At 42.1% G+C, this 22,997-nt stretch overlaps 1 protein-coding gene across 2 annotated transcripts in view; it reads left to right on the forward strand.

Annotated features, from left to right (window-relative positions):
* The window catches only part of CCBE1 (collagen and calcium binding EGF domains 1), a 104,990-nt gene that overhangs the window by 633 nt on the left and 81,360 nt on the right, over positions 1–22,997 (forward strand). The gene's annotated exons all lie outside the window — the stretch shown is intronic.

Consider the following 22,997-nt stretch of genomic DNA (forward strand, 5'->3'; position numbering starts at 1 on the left):
CCGGGAACGGGATAAGTCGGTCACGTCCCTCTCCCGTTCGGCATCTCCCGTGGCAAGTCCCGCTGTTGCCCACGCGAAAGGTTTTAGTAACCCCGCTGCAAAGGCATCGCTGGAGAGGGTGCGTGTGGTTTTGGTTGCCGTATCCTGTCCACAGGTCATTGATGCAGTGCGAGAGGCTTCCTCTGACTTAGGATGCCTAGGAGGGCATCGGAGCTATAGCTGCTTCAGTTGCGGGATGATCAGTGAGATGATAACTGGAGTCATGCCACCCAAAAGACGTTTACATTTAGGTAGATGAATCATGCCCTTAGAATGAGTAACTTCTTCAGCAACCAGCTCTGGGGGAGACTTCAGCAGAGGCCTCTCAAGTTAAGTAAGATGAATCCAACCTGGAGTTTTCGATTTTCAGCTGTGCATTTGAGAAACATCATCTGCTTTTCACAAGAACTTTAAAGCTGTTTTAATGATGACAAATGTCCAGAACAGTTGACAATAGATGTGCTTTTGGAGAAATATATGCAAAGTACGAGCTCACACGTATCCCTTTACTGATTAGTCCCATCCCCACAGATGAGATGTTTCATCTGTGAAAGCTGCTTCTTGTGAGAGGCTACTTTGTGGAGGCAGCTGTGCTCTGCTTGTGTGTGTATGCCTGCGTGTGGCACGGAGCCACCTATGTATAACTCAAATAAGATAAGGCACATTCATACTGGCAAAAAGCGTTACAGAGAGTGTCCATTTCTTCCTAGAGTGTTTTCTGTTTGGCATAAACACCAGAGAGCTGCAGGCGCACGGTGCAGCAGTGTTGTGCCTCACTCATGCACTCGGGGCTGGTTTGTGCCCTCCGGCAGCCACAGCCACCTGGGAAGGTGTCACGCGGCTCCCCAGGTCTCAGCAGCATTAGCATTCTTACAGCTGACGGGAAGGGTGCTGCGAAGAGTGGAGACCACCCTTCCCTCCTTCCCTTATCTTCTCTCTCCTCTCCCTGTGAGGGTGAGGCAGACCCCGCTTATAGGCAGCTCTGTATCACACAGCAGTGCGCAGCACCTTTTGGAGAGCGGCAGCGTGTGGGTTTCGCAGGGAAGGAGAGTACATGGTTGAACCTTCAGCGTTTCTCCGCTTTGGGAGCAGAGCACTGGGGTGAGCGAGGTTGTGCTGACTTGGGGGGTGTTACTGAAGGAAAAACCCAGAGTAGGAGCTGCATAAAGCAGCTGTGCACATGACAGTCCTGCTCATTACTCCCAAATCCATGTGAGCAAAGTGGGTCTGCTTGGTGTGAAGTGGATGAGGGCTTCACAGGCTCCACCGGCTGCTGTGGGCCACTGTGCAAAGAAAGCAGGACTCTGTCCTGCTGACAAGTCTCACTTGTACTTTCTTGATCCTGGCTAAGGTACTTCTGACCTTTGGGCTCTGGTTCTGCCGAGCCCTCCCTCCCTCCACAGCCCTCCCCCTGCACAATCCCAAGCAGTATTCACCATCCCAAACCAGCACAGACTGTGAATGAGCATTTCCAAATCACTGCATTGCACTCTAGGTTGTTTGGGTTCATGTTTTCAAACCTTTTCTATTATCTATGACTGCTAGGGCTGCCTTGCTTTAAAAAAGAAAAAAAATCAATTTCCGTGTAATCATGTGTTTTCAAGGTCTAGCCTTTAGGGTTGGGTGAGGAGGACTCCATCCCCCACCCTGCGAGCTCTCTTCCGTGATGTCCATATGCACAAGAGCAGGGCAGCATCTCCGAAATGGAGGCGTGTGGCTCAGCAGAGGACACACTTGTGCTGCGGTGTGCCCCTGGTCCTGCCCCTCGGAGCTGTGCCACGCTCTGACACGGACCAGCAGCATCACCCACCCGTCATGGTGAACCTTAGGGGAAGAGCAGCATCCCCATTGCTCCTGCTAGCAAGGTGGGCTTCCAGCAGGCACACGGAAATGACCTCATCAGAACATGTTTCAATTTAAGTTTAATTAATATTTTGAGACGACAGGAAACTTGCTAGCGTTGACTAAGCCTGTGATGCCTCAAGGTGGGTTTTGTTTCGTAGGACATCCAAGTGCTTTAGGATTCAGTTTTCACACCTAGAGTGACAGCGAACATTTAAAAATCTTCAGATGGACAGAAACTCAGCAGTGGCTTTAGGGGAGCTTTCACTCCAGGTTTCGGAGAAACTTGACTTTGGTCTTCTAATATTTATTGTTACAAAATTTCATTTTTTTTATCTTCCTAGACAGTTTTTTTTCACAGTATTTCATAATGACAATAGTTATGAATAATACAGTAATTTATATACAGTGTTAGATGTAGTTTAAAAGGATAGTTAATGTCAGCTGCTATTTATTATTAGCATACACAATTTCTTTTCTAGGTCAAAGTACCTCTTATGTAGAAATTAAACAAACTGACACAAAATTTATCTCAGGTCATAACACGTCAGGCATGAGGCAATGTGCACCACTGCTAATGATATGCTGTGCAATTAGTTAAATAAAAAAAGAAATAAATTTGAAGTCAGATGTCAAAATTCCTGAGGAAAATCAGTTTTCCAAAGCATAAATTCTTGACTGAAAGCAATTTCATCCTTTTATTCCTCCTGCTGGAATTTTTCATGAAAATCAGCATGTTTGCAGAGCCCTTCAATAAAAATAGCATCTTTTCATCACAAAAAAATATTTCTTGAAAAATTTTTTTTGACCAGATTTACTCATGAATAAAGATGAGCCAAATGGAGGGCCAAGCCAAAAGTGGGGCCAAGCACTGAGAATATATTGGCATTTTTCCCTGTGGTCATAGCAACCTTGTACATAATTAGACGTATTTTTCCTTTTTGAATGTGTGCAGTCTGGCCCTTGGCTTCGTTCGATTTGTATTTTTTTAGATGTTCTCTGTATTTATTTTCATAAGAGTACAGAGGAACAGATGCAAAAAGCAGTGGGAGCTTGTACAATATCTTTTCAGTGCAAATCTCGTGTAAACTCTTGCATGTAACTGCACAAGGTACCCGGAAGTAATGGCCCCATCATGTAGGTACAGAGAATAAATTCTGCAGATTTGGTGATAATGTGGTAGTCCAGTAAGATTTTGAATTGCTGCCGTATGCAAAATTCATCGAATTTGATGAAATTTGGGCAGCATGAGAACATGAGGCCCCAGTCACGTGTTTCTGCCTGCTCCAGCTATTTGAGTGATGTTAACCTGTTTCACTTTTGGATAGACTTTTAAACAATTTGTTGGCATGTTGAATTACATGAATGTTGCTGCAGTTTTCTTCAGTGCTTCCACGCATTATCCCTTGGATGTGACAGTCCAGTTTGCACATCTTAGCCACAGCCCTTTTCGTTGCAGTGCGTCATTCATTTTCATTTTAAACAGTGCTACCGTACATTGTTTCTGTGGTCCGGAAGGAAAAGCAGCGTCTGGAATAGGCATCCCCTTGCTTAATCCTGGTCCTGTAGCTGTTTTCCTGTAAGGGGATGGTAGTGGTTATGTCCCTTCCAAGTTCAGGAGGCTCAGCATCTAATCTGGTACAACGCATTGATTGGGTTGCTCCCTTTTCAAAAAACAGCAAAACTTGGTCACGTAATTAACTGTTGTATATTAGGAGAGATAAATATTATAATCAGTCATAATTCAGAGTGTAGTGAAAATGATTCAGCAAGACAGTATGCAGACTGAAGAGAAACATTTGCTAGTGGGAAGCTGTTTGCTTATCACCAGTTGTAGGAAGGTTCAAGCATGAAACAGGTGGGAAAACGAGAATATTTGTATCCCCTGACTCTGCAAATCACTTTGTCTTCTAGATACTTAAATATTGTTGTATATTGACTTGAAAGAAATAGTTCTGCTCCTTTTCAAATTTTTTTGATAAAAATTAAGGGATGAATTAAGGAAACCAGCACACGTGAATCAGGCAGATGAAAATTTTAACCTGGATCTGCGTAGCCTGCAAGAACACTTTAGCCATTCCCTTCATGGGCAAAGGAAAGGGGTTTTTTTCTCCTATTCAGCTGTAACTATCAGTCTTCCCAACTTGCAAATAAAATTGACTAAATTAGTTGACAAAACTGATTTTTTTAAACGAATAGTCTATTGATCTGGTGAGAGAACTTGTCCGTCTTTCTCTGACATCATGGTGACCACTCTCTATTTCCTGCATATTTTGCTGAAAATTAAGTGTACGAGTTTGTCAAGGAACATATTATACCCTAACTCTGTGTGTGTAGTTGTGGAGGCTGCAGGGCCGGCAGAAAGTAGGAGGTTTAGAATAAGAGTGCTTGGCAGAATAGTCCTAGCTAGTGATGGTAAAATCTCTGTAAAGATGAGGCAAATCTTTACATGTTATATCTGCAAATAAGCGCCATGTTGTGGGGCTTAAATCTTGGCTTAGAACTTAACTCAGTTAACTTTTTTGTAGTATTTCGCAAGCAAAAGGTTTTTTAAGTAGGGTGAACACAATTCAATGTAGGTCGTCAGCTTCTTCATCTGATAATTAGCAGCTAGAAGTACTTTACAGAGGCCCTCCCTACATTTCAGGTTTTAAATTTTGCTGTGAAAGATTGCTCTACACTTCACAACAAAAAGACAATTCAAATGTATTGCAGAAGAGAATGCGGGTATACTTAACATCCTACTTCACTCTGATGCTAACCAGAGATCGCATGCCTCAAAAAGCATTTCTTTTTACTCTCCTGAATGCTGATATTGCTGGTAGAGCCTACTATTTTTAGACTGTATCATTTTGCACATTCTTAAAAGATAAAAGTAATTGCAAGTGAGTTGGATTGTAGCTGTTTCACAAAGAGCAGCATTTTCACTAATATGCCCTTGGGGACCATATGCAATTCCTGGTTCCCAGATACTCAGCGAGCGTGTTGCAGAGCTTTCCAACAGGAATAAAAAAAAATTGCTGTATACAATTTTGAAGCTTTCAGCTGGAGTAAGCAAGGATGACATTTTGCCATTTTATCTTCTGACTTTTCTTTTTAGAGATTTCATTTTTTACTGCTGCCGTTGTGTTTCCTCTCTGAAGTTTTGCTGACCGTTTCAGTTTTAATGGAATCGAAAGATCCCCAATTGATATAACAGAAAAAACAAGAAATTTGCCTGACTAGAGCAAAGTACTGCTTAATCTCCAGTTATCTTGCAGGGAAATGCACTCCATGGAGGAACTTTGCTGGAAATTTAGGAGAGGATATGATTGTGAATTTTGATTTGGTTTTAGAAAGCTAACCGTACACAACAGTTGTAATCACGCATCTCCCAAAAGATTTTCTTTGTATTTCCATACGCTAACAATTTTTCTTTTGCACGTAGTTCAGTGGTGAAGTGACATAAGCTGCTAACTGTGCATCACTCAGGGTAGCATCAGCATCTGAAACATGCACACATAGGCTGTGGGCGCTACTGAAAAAAGCCGCAGAAAAGCTACTTGGTGATTGGGTTGAGAATGAGGAGTGTCAGAACCTATTAATTTATTCGTCCTATGAGGGAGGCTGTGCCTATGCATGTAGTACTGGGCCTTTTGAACTCCATATCAAACCATCATCGTGAAAACGATGTGTTCAGCAGCTCCGTGACGTGGCACATCCGTGGAAGGAGTGCTGCTCTCCGAGTCTCACGAGTACCAATTCTACTAATTCCTTCACTAGCATGGTGTTTATGAAGAGATGCAACAAACATAAGTGTTCCCCCAGTGAAAAAGTTTTTGGTTTCATTTTATATATGCATTTTAAAAAACTCTTCCTGGAAATTGTCATCACAGGTAGACTTCTGTACAGACAAATAAAGAAAATTTTGTTTCAGTACACAACTGTCTTACAAAACAGCGTATGCTACAACGACGCTAAAACATTTTACCCAGCTTTCCTAGAATATTTTCTCACTATTGCTTTGGAAGTAGCACTTCTAAGTGTCGTGGTTCTGATTGCAGTCAGTCCTTAGTTTGATTCGATTTAATTTGCTGTGATTGCCAAGGGAACAGATTGCTCGCAGTTACTGAGACAAATTGTCAGTATCTGCCAGTGAAGAGTAACACCAACGCCACACATGTGTCTGTAGGTTTCCATACCACATTTGGGTGTCCATAACTTTCTGGGCCACTTCGCTCTCTCAGGTGCTAAGGATCTTAATTTTTACTGAGTTTCGGTGAGGTTAGGGACACTTGAGATCTCAGCAGATGTGGACGCTACTGGCTGGAGCAAAGCAGCCTCCTGCAGCAAAACGCGGTGCTGCTGTGGGTTTGCTCTGCAGTGTCTCCTTTCTACAGCCAGTTCACTCCAAAATGAACCAATATAATTAATGATCTTTCGGAACATTGCATAATGACTGTGAGTGGTGCACTGAGGTAGGATGTGCTACAATTAAAGGTCTGGCATAATGGTTGTTTGCATAGTCTAGAAGTTTTTGATGTTGACATCAAAGCACCTTGAAGAATTTTAAAACTGGCAAGTCAAGAGCTTTATGATAAGTGCCCTCCTTGGTGGTTTGATCGATAATGAAATCCAGGTGCATTGCATTATGGTTTTCATCTACAGAATATAGGGTTAAATATGAACTGACTTTCCTGGGCATGTTGTCTAGCTCAGAGACTCCAGACAAACAAAATAGTAGCCCCAGGGCCTCCCGTGGCTTATACAAAATATGTAATAAAAATAGGCCACCACAGGGAATATGACTTTTGTAATCATCCTAAGTATTGTATATGCTCGCTGAGGTCAGGTTACAAACAAAAACACACATGCATGCACCCTGTGGAAGATGTCTGTTCTCCCAACTAGACTTGGAGCTAAGCTGCAGAAGTGGATGCATCTTCCCTTGACAGCCTCTCCCCTTCTTTTCTTACTCAGTTTGGACAATCTCTTTCCCCCTCTGTAAAGTGCAGGTCCATTTGGGGGCAGGAGAAACACCTCACAGGCAGATATTTAAAGTGCCCTTTCAGTCTTTGCGCAGTTCAGATTGCCTTCACTCATTGTCACGTCACAGAATTATTGGGAAGCAGCTGAACATGAAATATTTAAACTACACTTGGAAAAATAGATCAGGCTGGCTAGATATCCCAGGTAAGACGGGATTGCCCATATTCTGCTGTGAAAGCCATTGCCCAGTAGGAAGAGCATCTGGGTGACAGGTTTTCTGAGACTTCTGCTGCACTTGCCTGTTTTTCTGTCATTGTGTGTTTGGGAGAGCGCTTACTGTGTGTGGGCAACAAGGTCACACAAGGCAGGTTTGTGCGAGATACCTGGTGTGGCCCCGGCCGCTGATTTACAGATGTGCAGAGGAACATACCACATTTCAGGCTGCACTTGCTCTTGTGCCGTACTGGTCATTTGGGGCATGTGTGATTTTGGCTTTCACTGAGATTGTGCTGAATTCTCACAGCCCTGAGTTTAATCTTTTGGTTTTGTCTCCACTGCAGTGCCCTGAGTCCTGAGATGACTTTTCTCTCAATGTGTGAGTCATTGCTGAGTGTTCAGTATCAGTGTCACTTCAGCTGGAGCTGTTGGGGATGGCAGAGGGTTTGCTTTGTTCTACATCAGTGACAGGGAGAAGCTCTGCTCTGGAGACCCTGGCTTGTGTTGCTTATGTCTCCTGCAGACCCATGTGGGTCACTCCAGGGTTCCTCTCTTTAAAATTCCTGCTTACTAAGAGGCTGAGACTTGTGCCTACCATTCACGTAAGCAGAACTGACTTTGATTTACAGCTAAAAAAACCCCAGACTTTCCCCTAATTCTGCCCAGAATTTTTTTCCCTCTGTTGTCCATTTTCTGTTTGCTGGGTTTCAGTTTTCAAACTAGTGGTGGCTTCTTCTGTAAACTAACAGTAGCGAATGTCACTCTACTGCTCTACTTGGCCGTTTCTTCTGTGTTGTTCCAATTGTAAGCAGAAACAATGGAGAGCAGAATCCATACAGTGCTGACTTCAGTTCTTCTTGGCTTAGGAAAAAAAAGCAATTTGTTTGCATCTCCTTGAGGGTAGCTCTGTTTAACAGTTGAAGAAAAAAACAATTTCAGTTGCAGACAGTAATCTCAGAGCTTAGTTGTGTTTGGAAAATCCTTCTCGCTTAAAGAGCGTTTTCCATCATGTTGTGTTGATTTAATTGTTGATCCTGGTTCAAAAAATGAAGTACGAGACCATAAAGCATTTAGTGTACCTCCAGCTATTAAAAAACACGTACCTCTGGGTTTTTTGTTAAACTTAAGTTCCAACCACATCCATTTTAATTGATGATCTGTGCTGGGATTCAAATAAGGTGTATTTACACAGTGATTCTATTCACTGTATTAATATTAGCAGCCATTTAGTAGTAAATGTGCATCAAACAATTTTTCTCCTTCCTCTTCAAATGGGCTGGAAGCTAAAGTGGTGCATACATGATGTTTAAAACAGTGAAGAGAGGCAAAATCAAAGCTACAATCTGAGTTTTTAAATGGATTGTTCTTGGAGAATGAATAGGCTTATTATAAGTCAAAGGCAAGTTACGCTAGAGAGAGTGAGCTTGGAGAAATATAGGACAATATTCATCTGGGCTAGCAAGTGTATGACAAACAATAGCCTTTCTATGGAGAAAGTAATGGTGCATACCTTCTGATGTAAAACAGCAGTGTTCATGTTGGCTTCATAGTCTCATTACCCTCCCTCAAGGGGGAAGGTTGACCACCTAATTCTCCATAACAAGACGCGCAAGTCCAAGAAGTTAGATGGTACAGTCTGCTAAATGGATGAAGAAATACACGAAGCAGGATTGTAATATTTTACGAGTAATGGGTAAATGCTGACAATTTAGAAAATTGTGAAAACACACCAAAAAAACTATGCTCACAATTATTTTTATAAGAGAGAGCAAATAGCTTTATTGGCTGTGTTACTTCATTGTAAATAACTTCCTGCTTAGAGCTCTGATGTCTCAGTGGAATGTTAATATCTCTGTGATCACATTCAACACATTTAATATATGTTGTAAATCTGACATCTTGCCTATTCAACAAGACGTTATTATCATACTCAATTTTCATTATGGAGTTTATTATCATAGCTGCACCAAAAAAAGCGGTGTCATTTCCTAAACATTGCTCTCTGGAATTCTGACAAAACCCCTTAGTTTAGAGATTATTGCCTTTGAGAATTGAAATGAGTTATAATTCAAACAAAAATAGCCAAAGGGAAAATTATTTTAATCTTTATAATAGCATCTGTGGGAAGAGAAGAAAATGGGTGAAAATGGGGTTGAGGGTCTTTGGTAGATCTTAGTGGTTGAGAAGCAGAGAGTGAAAGAGAGACTTGAGGGACCAGGGGTCACTAGAGCTACTGTTTGGTAAATGCTTGATCCGCCTGGGGATATGTGCCTCTAATGGCAGCTTCCCAAGGCTGCAAGGAGCAGTGGCAGACGGGCATGTTGGTGGTCTGGGCTGATCTCTGCCCGCTGCTTGGAAACCACTAGCATGATGAACCCAACCGTGGTTGGGCTGTTGGTCTGCACCATGGCCCAGACAGCCTATGGGCAAGCGTTGCCTCAGACTCTGACTCTTGTGGTGCCTCAGATGTTGGCTTCTTGATATATTACATAATATGCTGCTTATATGGAAAATAGTATATTTGCTTAGGCAGATGTAGAAAGGTTGTTTTGATGTATATGTGAATTTAAAAAGCTCATTAGATTGTTTTGGGTTGTTTTGTTTTTCCTGAAGGATGTGTATGTCTGCTCCACTGGACTTCCTGCTCCCTGGAGGCTACAAATGCATGTACAGAGAGCAGCTGGTGACACCACTTTAAATTCCAAAACTGAGAGATGAGGAGCCTATAGCAAACGGGTCATTCCTTTATATTTTTTTTTTTTTTAATTTTCATGGAAAAATTCTCATTTCGAGCTTTTCTGATTTTAAAATGAAGAAACACAAAATGGAATGTTATTAAAAATGGAGAAAGTGGGATACATTTTTATTCTGCCTTGTCCTGCTTGCCTTCTAGCTTGTCTCACAGCAAAACAGAAGATACTAAAAACTTTACTTCTGAGAGTGTTTCCCTGCACACTCTCACCCTCCAGTTCTCCACATTTCTTTCTTCCAGATAAAAAACAGTCAATTATGGATAAGGAAGGGAAAGAGGGGACTACCTGACACTTCCCAGTTTTCAGACCCTTCTGTGAAGAGTCTGCTTTAGGAGTCCAGGCTCCATGTGCTCTCTCTGTACACAGTCAAGAGGGAGAAAGGGAAAGAGTTCTCTTTTAGGCCAAGTTAACATGTCCTATCTCCTCTTAGTTTTAAAACTTCTTAAAGAGAAATAAAAATTTCCTTTTAATATGACCTCAGTGAAGACCTTTACCCACAGAAGTTTTTATAAAGACAGACCTGTGGTCCTGGCATCTCCTCTGGGTTTGAAGTAGATTCAGAGTGCATTCAAACCTTATCCTTGTATCTGATCTTAAATTACGTCCTTTTCCTGCAGAAATTTCTCTGTGTGGTTCAAGAAGACTAATTACTATACAGGAATGTGTTTGCAGGACTCGTCCTTTCTTAATTGCTCTTAGAAGCTCACCTGTGTTAAAGGATGGCTCTTTTGGTCCCCTACGTGGGCACTGAAGATGTTGTATGAAAAGATTTGCAGAGCGTTGCATTTCTATAGCTCTGCTGACTTCCCTGGACCTATACCAGAGGGCGTCAGTTTGGGAATTCTTCATAATTCTTCTTAGCGTTCCATGAAAAAAAGAATGCAAAAAGTTCTTAAAGCAGACTGAATGCATGTTACCAACGAAGTGAGGTCCCTGCTTGACTTTCCAAGCTGAGTTTATTGGCCAGAGTCTTGTTTGCGCTGTTTTTTGTCCTCATGCTGACCCATACTTGAGCTGCAGTTTTATTGAGCATGCCTGGAAGGGTCCTTGGCGGTGCTTCTCCAGATTTACATCAGCGGGTGCACAGCGATGCTGGGGGAGGAATGTTCTTTAACCTTAGGGTGGACTTGCCAGGAGTTGACTTGTAGTTCTAGATCCTGGGCTAAATTTCTGTGCTCCTCAAGGAGCCGTATCATGCCAAATTCTGCCTTCAGTTACCCATTAAGGTTTACTGCAGGATGTCAGTATTAGTTACTTCTTCAGCCATAAAATGGAGGGAAAAGCCTAATTTATGCCTCACAGAAAAAAGAACTTGATAGCTTACGTTGAAGATGTAGTGTTCCTGTTATGGCAGAGAAGGTCGCTGTAAATCGAATCTTCAAATAACTTGCTGGACTTTGTTTACTTATGGTGATTTGCTGTCATTCCAGTTCAACAAAATGCTACTGTTTGAGATAAGAAGAAAATATGCTCCCTTTTTTTAAGTATATTTTTTCATATCCACTGAGAGATAAATTAGATTTTTGTGATGTTTTCTTATGTTGCAAAAATATCCAGAGTATTTCCACAGTGGGAGTAAGCTAATGGTACATCACTGGAACATCTCCAGTGAAAATAGCTATGGCGAAGTGAAAAGAGCAGCAGAAACCAAGTAGTCGGGAGCAAGAACGGCTAACATGTACACATATATTTATTTACACATCCACAGTTTGCAATATGGACTGCTGGATATTTTTAAGTACCAGGAAAAAGAGACTTCAAACGTTTTCATTGACCTTACGGCCATTACAGTTATAAGTTGTTCCAATGAAAAGAAAATTGTTCCAAGAAATTTTCCTTAAGGACTTGACAAAGATTTAATGCAGGAACAAATATATCTTCGGGATGGAAATAGAGAGGAAACTTTCTGTGTTCAGATTTCTCTTAATTGTATCTTAGGACTGAAGACCCTGGCTGTATTCCTTATTGTCCAGTTTGGTGCTTTGCTCTGTAGGGCTTCTTTTTTGGGAGAAAGAACCAAACAAATATAGCAATCCTTTTATTAAATGCCATCTTGACTGTGCTTCTTGGAAATATAATCACCCAGAGGATGAAAAATTACAGCAAGTTGTTTATTACTGAAATGCAGTCTCAGTTGCAAGAAGATTAACTGTTTCAAAATATTCAATATCCTGCCTGCTACAATGGGATGCAGGTGGAAAAAAGCTGCAAAGCAGCATCAAAGGATTGGAAAAGTCGTTGTCGTGTCTTGCTCCGGAGGCATTTAATTGGTATTTATGGGAAATGCTTGAGAACACGAGTTTCGGAAGTGGTCCTTCCATCCCGGAGTTGCCTTATTAACTAAATGGGGCTGCTGTGGGGAAGACCTGAACCGTGAATCCTTCCATCATCCCAAGCTGCCCGGTGATAATGGCAGAGCGAAGCAGAGGCTTCCAAAATTTGGGTCTGGAAGTCAACTGTCAAATGGGTGTTCTGCAGCCGCATATCAATAACCTAGTGAAAAGCTACTTTACTCCTTTTTTTTTTTCTTTTGTAGGAAAACTCTAGTTCCAAAGCCCATTTATATAGCATGAAAAAAGTCTGGTTTTGAGGAAGGTTCAAGGAAGGAGCAGGTTCTCGATAAATGCAGAAGCAGACGCTAGCTTCTGTTAGAAATAGTTTTAATTTTAAAAATGGCTAAGCTGCAGATTTTAAATAATTTTGAGTTTTTCCTTGTTACTGGAGACAAAATGTAGTTGTTTGTCTTTGATGATACTTTTCCATCTTTTACCTCATAGCAGGAAGACATTCCCCATTCGGAAGGCTCCCTGAAACTTTTCGTGATATCTTTATGAAGTGTAACTGTTAGTCTCTTGGAGAGAATAATTTTTTTTTGGCACCTCTCCTTACTGAAGCATGAGTTTTACAAGTAAATGCAAGACTTCTTTTTTATTTGGTAGCAGCTGTAAAAATAACAGCTTATTTGCCTGCTTTACTCAGACTAAATGCACTGTCTTTAAAAGACTTTGAGAGGCACAGACACCTACTGATTTTTGTTTGCATCGTTTATAGTAAGCCTTTATTACTTCTCTTATGAAATCTTTTTTTTTTTTTTTTAATTTCCTTCTTAAAAAATAAATTTTCCACAATGTACTTTTCTGTTAAATGCTCCGAGGTAGTTCATAGGCTACAGTTGGACGGTAAGTCATTCCCTTCGTAAAGTCAATGTTTAGATGGAGGCTTAGCCATAGAGCCCTTCATTTTTCCTTTCACAGCATGTAGCTGAAAATCATAACAAAAGGGAATTATTTATAAACTTAGCATCTCAACTGTTGAAGTTAGGATGGTTCTGGCAATGTCTTAGCTGTCTGTAATGGCAGAGCATGAATCCTCTTGGAAGAAATTCAGGTTGAGATATGACAGCATATACACATAAATATGCTACATAAATTACTGTCTCGTCCAAGACAGCAAGAACACCTCGTGTTTGTTTTCTAGCGCCTGTGAACAAAAAAGTTAGCTAGAGTTAAAACCTGTTCTGCAGCACCAGTGCAAATTGGATGTAGCTCCATTGGCTTTGATCGAGGTTGTCTCGATTTATGCTGCTTCAAGTGATGGCGGAAATGACATGAGGCCCTGGAATTTAGCTTTTGTGAAATGTCTCCCAGTTCCCTCCAGGATGAAGTAATTTGGTTGTATTTTTCAAGGAATCATCTAACTCAGCAGTTGTTGCATACGAGCAATTCTGTTTTTTTAGCACTTTTCTGCCTCACCATAGATTTTTGAAGTTATTTTTTTGACTGTGGGTAGTACAGGATTAATAAAACAAAACAAAACCAAAATCCCAAACAACCAACAAACCCCAGCTTGTTTTTTTCCACGATTTCTTTGGATAGTCAGCAGTTCTGGGCCGCTTGTAAATAAATAAATAAAAGATGTGCAGTTTTAAACAATTTTTAAAAAAGTTGGAAATCTTCAGTAGACTGGTGTATCTTCACTAGATAAGTAGGCCTTTGCATTTATAACCCTGTCTTGTCAAGATCAGCATAAGTTTATTCTCAGACCTGTGATGCCCCGAGGGGCGGATCGTCAAACCATTTGAATGCTTGATTCCATTGATTTTGGTAGGAGTCAGGTGCCTACGTATCGTCTGAGGACCTGCTCTCAAGTAGAGGGCATATGGAATAAAAGATTAGTAAGGACCAGTTGATTTCTTTATGTGGTAGCACTTTGTAATTTACTGACATGAAAAAAAAAAAAAAAAAACAAAACAACAACTAACCCAGATTACAAATCTCATATTAGAATATGATCAAGTCTGTGTTCAGTATCTTTGACAAGCTCACTGGGACGATTCTCTGTAGTCCCTCACCCTTAGATCACTCTCCCAGGTCTTGTCTGAATTCTCCTGCGTTTATCAACATCCCTGAACTGCGAAGAGCAGAAAAGATGCTTAATTTTAGGGTTATGTGTGCTGCTTCCAAATGCCAAGGCAGAACATACCCTCTCTTTTCCCTTGTTAATTATCCAAGAGTCTCAGCTGTGGTTTTGATTACAGGGCTGCATTTTTTCCTTCCTAGGTGTGTGACTTTAACTCATGTGTGACTTTACCTCAGGCAGCAAACTTCGATAGCTGACTCAAAGTTTTCTTCTTTACTTGCTTGCAAATATTTTAACTTTGTTAAAAGGTGCTGCAAGTAGGCAGAGAGGTGGAAAACACTTCAGCCTTATCAGGAGTCTGTAGAGAATGTGTAAGTCTGCCAAAACAGGAATTGGATGTGCCCAGAAGGGAGAAGCCCCCGCCAGCACCAGGGCACGGCAGAGTGACACTGTCCTCATACCTCATGGTACCGCGGGGTGAGTCTGAGAGGAAGTTAAAGACATGGACCTGATCACAAACATAAAGCTGCACAGACTTTGAACAGAGAATTAATCCTGGATCATTTTCACTCTGGGGCGTGTGGAGTCGGAAGTGCAGAGATGCAGGATGAGCACCCCTGAAGCCCACAATCTGCCACGGTGGTGAAGAGGAAAAAGCCTGTTAACTTTGAATAAATAAGGGAAAGACAATGTCTTTGAAAACTCTGAGCTTCTTGTTTGAATTCAGAGAGAAACCGAGGCATGGTTTCCCCCGGGGCATCCAGAACCGTGAGGGGGTGCTCTGAAATGCCCCTTGTTCAGTCGGCTGAGAAGAGCCAAGGGCCATGCATCTTGGAGGAAAAAACTGTGCGTTTTGTGTCTGTTTAGAGATGTCACTCCGGTCAGGCTTTCTCCAGTGTTTTCCTAGAGGAATATATGCAATCAACGGAATGTTTGTGCTTTTCTAACACTCTTGCTTGGTGGATCATCGCCTCTGGTACTTAGATCTTTGGGAATGAGAGAAAATAAATAGTGGTCAAAACTTGGCAGGAGTTGATCCCCAGCAGGGATTACCTAAACCCTTTGCTGTTCCATGTATCATTTAAAGAGGCAGCTCATTGTAGGTAAAATAAATTTCTCTGGCCCAGTGGGAGTATTGAGGCAGTTGTCTCTATCAGGAGATGATGCTGGAAGTGAGAAGCTCATCAGCTGGCCAAGGCACAGGAGGAAGGTCTGGTTACGGTAGAAAGAGGAATTTGAAATGAGAAAGGCAAGTGTGGTGCCACAGTGTATGCAGCGAAGCAATTTCAGTAGTGGTGAGAAAATTTTAATACTACTGTGCAAACCCTTGGCGAGACCTCAGCTGGAAGAGCCTCTGCAATTCTGGATGTTAACTTGCAAGGAGGAGTCACACCTGGGACAAGGCTTTCAGAAACAGGGACAGCCCGTGTGATCGTTTAGAGGTGGAATGAAGCAACATCCCTTTTGGAAAGGTGCAAGCCAGTCCTAGTTTAAAAGTTACATAGCTATTTGAGTGATGATGAGTACCAAGCTTTAAGACATTGGTCTTTTTAGATGTAGTCCGTATTGAAGTGGAAATAGAGCTTCTAAATTTGGAAATGGTTTGCACTGGGAAGTCTGGACATGGTGATGGGACCCTTGCAGGCATCTATACTCAAGCACCTAACTTGGAGACTTGTCTTCTACTGCATAGCCCAGATGCTTTCAATAGCTTGCAAAACTGTGTGCAGTCATTTTCTTCCTTATGTATGTCATCTAGAGCACCCCCGAGGAGAAGGACTTGGGGGTGCTGGTGGACAAGAATCTCAACATGAGCTGGCAATGCGCGCTTGCATCCCAGAAAGCCAACTGCATCCTGGGCTCCATCAAAAGAAGTATGGTCAGCAGGTCGAGGGAGGTGATTCTGCCCCCCTACTCCACTCTGGTGAGACCCCACCTGCAGTGCTGTGTCCAGCTCTGGAGCCCTCAGCACAAGAAGGACATGGACCTGTTGAAACGGGTCCAGTGGAGGGCCAGCAAGATGATCAGGGGGCTGGAGCACCTCTGCTATGAGGACAGGCTGAGAGAGTTGGGGTTGTTCAGCCTGGAGAAGAGAAGGCTCCGAGGAGACCTTATAGCCCCTTCCAGTACCTAAAGGGGGTCTACAGGAGAGATGGGGAGGGACTCTATATCAGGGAGTGTAATGATAGGACAAGGGGTAATGGTTTTAAACTGAAAGAGGGTAGATTTGGATTAGATATCGGGAAGAAATTCTTTACTGTGAGGGTGGTGAGGCACTGGAACAGGTTGCCCAGGGAAGCTGTGGATGCCCCATCCCTGGAGGTGTTCAAGGCCAGGCTGGATGGGGCTTTGAGCAACCTGGTCTGGTGGGAGGTGTCCCTGCCCATGGCAGGGGGGTTGGAACTAGATGATCTTTAAGGTCCCTTCCAACCTAAACCATTCTATGATTCTATGATCTAACCAACTGTCAAGTTGGCTAAACTGCGACAGTGTATTCCCAGCTCCCTCACATCGAATAAACCAGCAGCCCCCAGGCTGTGGTCATGCTTACATCAGCCTGGAGGTGTTTGGGGTCAGCACAAGTGGGCTGTTAGGGACACAAGCTCTACCCCTCACACTTATACTCGTGCCCGTGGTTTTACCGCTGAATTCTGCAGGCTGGAAATCCTCAGTCTCACAAATCATGGGCTTGTGCCTTAGAATTGGGTGCTCCTTCCTCTCCAGTATTTTGCCTGGGCTTTTAGCTTTGTTATTGAAAGTGGTGAATGTGGGAAATCTTATCTCTTGTCTGAATGACTTCCATAGCTGTGCTCAACATCCTGTGATGGTGCTGTCTCTTTATGAGCGTCTCCCTTGTCATTGTTAACATGGAAAAAATATCCCTGGAAATAAACAAAATGAGGAAATATAGAAAATATTTTCTATAAAACAGAATGGTGTTTAAATTGAAGGTCTTCCCGAGGAGCTTACTAGTACATGCTTAGCGCAGAGCATGCTTTGTCTAGCCCTGGATGTTGACTTTTCCTTCTGAATCCTAGCGGGATAATATGGGGTTTTTTAAATGTCAGAGTCTCTTTCATGGACCTAAATCATGGTAAGTCTTTCGTACAGCGTGATTTAAAAGCTGAAATGGAGTTAGAGCCTTAATGTCATGAATGTGTGTGAATTCTTGAAAAATTAGATTTTTAATTAGTTAACAGTATTTCATTGTAGTCGTTTTTGAGGATGGAGAGAAAATGTTTGAGTATGCTTTTCTCAGTATCTGATCCACAGATCTGGGCATCAATCATAGAGTAACACCAGGGGTACAGTTTCGGGGAATAGCCCATGGTGTTGTTCAAAGAAGAGAACTTTTGCTCTTTATGAAGTTGTTCCAAGTGGCAGTTTGGGGGTTAGATGTCTCGAGACATGTGTAAAAAGAGAACTTCTTGTGTGCGTGCTGCTCGCTCAAATCCAATCCAGAGGCTGCTGGTACATGGGTTGGGATATTGTGGTGTTGTTTTCTTTCCTTAGGAGAGTGAAGAGGTGGGTTGTCTCGTGTAGGTGACTTTCACAGATGCTCGTTACCGAATAGTAACAGAGCAAAGACTTGACCTGGAGGTTGACTCTCCAGTGACCCTTAAAGTTGGAATAACTGAGAAAGCAGCAGTTGCACCAGTAAAAGCTTCAAATGAGCTGGGGGCTGAGACAAGGGAGATTGTTGCTTATAAGAACTGAAACGATGCCAGCAGAAAGCTGATACAGGAGCGACATGAGCGATATTATCTCCCCAACAGACGTGACTCTGTTCCAGAGGCTGCAAGGTCAGACCCCGGGTTTGCTTAAGGGCACGTGAAGACAAAATACATCCTTTCTATACTACTGTAAACAGGGATCCGAAACAGGATAATTAGCATTATTAGAATGAGCTCTCTGCTTCGTGGAACTTCTCCGTGTATTTCTCAGCCAAGAAGAACAGAAGTGTCTTTGAAAAAATAATTTGCAGCAAGCTTGAAATGACTCAGTGGCCAGAAAGAGAGAGGCTATGGCTCTACTTTCTTGCTGCCTGCAGAAATTGCTCAAAGTAGATGATTTTTACCGTGACTATGATCTTACTATGGAATGAGGATTTACAGGGTGAAGTCAAGGCAAGCACGTCCCAGCCATCCGCTTAACTTCCAACCCAACATTTAGAGCAGTTTTCTCCTGACCTTCTGTATTTAGGGGTCATTACCACAAATACCAGAGGTTTGGGGGCAGATTCTGCCCTTTTTATTATTTTTTAAGTCCTTGGGACATGAATGAAGGACAGCTCAATTGTGAGTCACAGCGGCAGACCATCTCCAAAGGCGTTCTGATCGCTTAACAGAAAAGAAGCCCAAGCTTGCCAAGTATTTGAGGGTTACTGGCACATTTGATGCTAGATATGGTCACAAACAGCTCTTTAGAAATAGCCACCACACGAGTCGGTGACTAACCGCAAGGAGGGCTCAGGGGTACTGGAAGATAATTTTAGAGTAATGCGGTCGCATGGGTACTTGGTTTAGGCACGTGCCACATGGTGACAGTTCTGTAACTTCATATATAAAACAAACAGAATAGGAAAAATACAAGTAAACAATACCAATGACTTTTTCCAGTTGCTGATGACATTGTTAAGTGAAATGTAGTACTCTGTGTCAATTTAACAACCTGGCAAGTCTAAGGCCAGGAGGTAAAATCAGCTAGATGGAAGATTTTTCAGAAAAGTGAACTAGTGGACTGTAGCTTGTGGGTTGGTTTGTTGTTTTTTTTTTTTATTATTTGTTTGTGTGTTTATTTTGCCAAAAAATTAGGATGCTGACATGATGAAGTTACTTGCTGTGGGTCAATGTGTTCCCAAATACGTCGTCGAACTAAGCCAAATCCCATGCCTAAAATCCCTGAGTTTCAACAGGGACTGCCCATAGAGCTCGTGGGGACATGAGCCAGCAGGAATATGAGGAATATGAATATGTTGGGGGGTTTTTTTGTGGCACCTACCAAAGGAAGCTAGAAACAAGCCAAATATTTTTGCTGTAATTGCTTGTTACAGGCCAAGAGCAGTTGCTGTGTCTAGTTCAGGATTTGAAAATACAGTTCCAGTTCTAAAGACAATAGCTGTATCTCATGCTGTTATTTTTGGGAGGGATCTCCAGAGGGGGTACAATTTAGCAAAAATGGGTGGAGATCTCAAGAAACGTTAACTTTCTTGGAAAAGCCTGAAATGACCAAACACTATGGGAGAGTTTGGAAGAACACAAATTATCTCCAATCTCTTGAGAGGTATCAGGAGTAAGGTTTTCCCAGGCAATATAAGATCTCTTGTATCTATGAACTGGAATGAAAATACAAACACAAAAAATCAGGGCTGGGAAGCACTTTGTAGACTCTGACAATCCCTGATATCTCTAATTTATACCTGGGTTACAGAGAAATGTGATACAGTATTTTAAGCAGTGATAGCTGTAGACTTGCCGTAATTTTTAAGAAAAGACAAAGTGAGGAAAGAGCCATAATTTTAGTGGGTTTTAGGATCTCTGTTCCACTTGTCTTGAACGTGATCTTAATGCACACTGCAGACTGAAATCAGCACAGGAAACGGTGCTCTAAATAGAAAGTAGGTACTTTTCCTTAAATCCCCAAGCAATGCAGGATTTGGGGGGAAAGAGACAACTTTGTTGTTCACTGCTATAAAAATTGCCTTTTCCTCCAATACAGGTTAGTTTTTACCATCTCGCAATGTAAAAGATTTTTAGATGCTCATATGGCATTTGGTCATTCGTTGCGTTGGGTGGGTTGTTGGTTTTTTTTTCCCAAACCAGGCTGGTATTTTTAATTTCTGTTGCATAGCACCTGGTGAAATAAAGGAAGCACCACAGGAGCCCTGAGGACTCAACTGGTGTTTCGTATTCAGGGGAAGCCGGAGGAGCTGTAAGTCCTCTAAGAAGGATGCTGTGAACACAGTAACTTGCAGCCTGAGGAAAGCTGTCCCGAGCCTCCCTAAATACAACCTTGGGTGTGCAGAGGCACACTCCCCCCGTCATCCCTACGTCCTTCTGCACGTTTCCCATGGGCAGGTGACACGGGCTGGCAATGAAGGCGCACAGCGGGGACTGGATGCGTCTCATTGAGGACACTACTTTTTTTTTTTTATTTATTTCTCCAGCAACAAGTCTAAACCATATCAGCGCCTGGTAACAGGAGCCAGCTCCTGCTAATATCAGCATCTCCCATCAGCCGGCGTTAAAACTCACTGGGTGGGGAAGATATGGGTTGGAGGTTACGTTAAGTGCCCGTGAAGCCTTAGCAGTGATCTGTTTTGAGGAACAAAGTGATATTTACTGTGGGATAAAAACCTAAATTGCTTGCGTTTTCGCTGATATTTTGCCAGTAGTATTTTAGAGCTCAGACCACACAAGGAAAATGGTGTTCCAGGATATATGGCCTCCTTAAAGAGAGACTCTGAGACTATGACCTAATGTTTATAATTGTAAGAGTTATTGAGAGTCAATTGAAAATGCAAAATTCCCAAGTGATTGCATTTATCAGTTGTGTGATTAGCGTGCTTGTGGAGCGTAAACAGCTGAGCAAATCCAAATGGCTGATGCAGTTCATCAAGAGAAAGAAAATTAAGAATACGTCAGATATTGTTGAAAATGTAGGTAAGGCATGATTTTAAACTCTGCTTATGGGCAATGATCAAAGGATTTTTTAATGGGCTTTTCATCATTGCTGGTCCCCATAAATGTCTGGGCACATCGAGTTTACTTGGAAAATGATAGGAATAGCGATAGCATCACTGTGCTCAGTGGGATTTTACATGTTCATATGTGAAAGTTTGCTTTATGGGATACTCAGGAGAAGGTTTGGTTTTAGCAAAGTGGTCCTAAGAGAAGCTTTACTTTTAGCATAAGTACATTCAAATAAGCCTCCCCCTCTCTCTCTCTCTCACACACACACACATACACTAAACCTTATATAATACACATATAATCTTGTATATTTACATCTTTTTATATCTATATATTATTTATATAGATATCTAAATAAAATATCTTTATCCGTTCTTAAGGCACCATTTTATAGTGTTGTAATTGTCTGAGTGTACCGAAGGTTTCTTTAGGTGATATTACTGTTTGAAGTCTGCTGCATCTTGAAAATTATTTTTTTATTTCAGTGTGTGTAGTTGAAGTCGTCTTATCTTGGATGACAGAAGGCCAGATATTTAGTGCTGGTCTGTGAAACCTGGAAGGCCTGTTTTGTTGTAGATGAAACACAATGATTTCTGCATTCTAGTTGTATCTTATTTTTACATCTTTGTTGGCTCAAGAAAGAACGCGAAATGATTTTTTTTTTTTTGAGCTTCCTTTCAGAAAGATTTATTATTTTTAGGTTTTGGCTAAGGTTGAACTCAAGGATTTTTCCCAGATTACTCCATTTCAATACGCCTGCATCCTGGAGAAAGAATCTGGGAAAAGAGAGAAGAAACTAAAAGTGCAATTACAACTGAAAATTGCAAATAAGTTTCATTGACTTCGTAAGAAGTTTTGCTTTGCTGTTTTACCCATTTTTGTTTATGTATTATTTTTAAGGAATGTCAATGTTAATTAAAAAAACCCTTTTCTTGCCTTTTTTTTTAATAATAAGGGAAATAGGGACTTTTTTTTTTAAGGCCCTCATCTGAAAAAGGATACTTAGAGAGTTGACTTATTGGTGGTAGCGACTGCCAAAATTATTATGCCTGCTGCTATAATATGTGGATGTTTCACAAACAGTGTGTTACTTCTGTGTCTTCATTCATTTGTGAACGTGAATTCTGCTGATCCAGGAACTGCAGAGATGTCTGTGAGGCCTTCGCGGGAAATCCAGGCTGGAAGGTGCTTGTCCAGGGGGCAGCTTCAAGACAGATTTATGCAGCGCTCTGTCTGCGTGCAGATGGAGTTTGCTGAGGGTTTGGGAACACTGTTTTTATTGGGTTTGCTCTGTTTTTTTCCCTTTGGCTGACTTTGCCCGTCTTCGTTCACTCAGCCCCGGGAGTGTGCTGTGGTTGGGACCTTGCACTTAATTCACATCAGCAGTTTCAGTAAACACTTAGTAAATAACAGATCGTGCACTTAAAAAAAAAAGATATGTGTGGGGGTGCATTTTTTTAACAGCTTTAACACCTGTGTTACTTGCGTTTTGAAACAATGCTGTATGTTGCATGACCGTAATCCAAGAACAGTCACACACTGATTTTGGAGAGACAAATGCTGGCAGACCAAGGAGACCTTTTCCATCTGCTCCCTTCTGCCAAGCATCAGATCTGCCTGTTGGCATCGCTTACGTTTCAGATTGCTTTTCCGTAAAACTTGGGATGATGATGAGTCGAATGCCTCCTCTGCGCACGGCATGTCAGGCTTCTGTGTCGTGGTGGCGGGAGGCGTGGGGGAGACTGCCTTAAAACCACCCTCTCCTCCTGCCAGCCAGGTGTGTCTCAGCTGGGCTCTACGAAGGTGGTGGTTTTCTCAGTAAAACCCGTGACTCACATTTTCTCTGCTTCGCTAATGATTTATTCCTCTCAACGGCCCTAACACGCATTTCTTGTAAATGGCCCATAGCCTCATGGGAGCGGCTTGGCTCGTCTGCTGTGGCTTTTGACATCCTAATGACCATTTAATCGAGTAAATGTGAGATAAGCTGGGAGCTAGAGCTGGCTTCATGGCTCTGCTTGCATTTAACGGTGTCACGGTCTTCAAACGGTACGTATCCTAAAGCGTTAAACCATCCCGCTCGCTGATGGCATTAAGCTATTTTCCATACCCACGGTCTAGCTGCGCG

This window comes from Chroicocephalus ridibundus, chromosome Z, assembly GCF_963924245.1.
Source record: "Chroicocephalus ridibundus chromosome Z, bChrRid1.1, whole genome shotgun sequence".
Classification (NCBI taxonomy): domain Eukaryota; kingdom Metazoa; phylum Chordata; class Aves; order Charadriiformes; family Laridae; genus Chroicocephalus; species Chroicocephalus ridibundus.